The sequence below is a fragment of the Penaeus monodon genome, chromosome 30 (genome assembly GCF_015228065.2).
Source record: "Penaeus monodon isolate SGIC_2016 chromosome 30, NSTDA_Pmon_1, whole genome shotgun sequence".
Lineage (NCBI taxonomy): Eukaryota > Metazoa > Arthropoda > Malacostraca > Decapoda > Penaeidae > Penaeus > Penaeus monodon.
In genome coordinates this window covers 3,723,806-3,724,094 of record NC_051415.1, presented here as the reverse complement: position 1 = coordinate 3,724,094, position 289 = coordinate 3,723,806, and the positions used below count along the sequence as shown (strand labels likewise).

The following is a 289-nucleotide window of genomic DNA, read 5'->3' as shown; positions in this document are numbered from 1 at the left end:
TAAATTACATGGGTAATAAAAGTTATAATTAGAAATACTTGTGATAAAAACAGAAATGATGATCATTACAATTAGAAATAATAAATGTACTAAAGGCAAATGCTATAACTAGTAAGTAAATCATGTTATCTAATACAATAATTGTAATAAATACCTGAATCACCTGTCAGGCACATGCAGTATGAAGTTTGAATTTTAATGCATAAGTATCTCTTAACCTAATGCTGCCTGGAGTGCTTGTACATACATGCCCAGTCTACTGTGATTTAGGTTCATTAGTTAAATGACA

The 289-nt window shown here is 29.1% G+C and overlaps 1 protein-coding gene across 2 annotated transcripts in view; it reads left to right on the top strand.

Moving 5' to 3' along the window:
* LOC119592466 (twinkle protein, mitochondrial-like) overlaps positions 1-289 on the top strand; it is a gene marked incomplete in the record, with an annotated part of 16,546 nt that overhangs the window by 14,578 nt on the left and 1,679 nt on the right.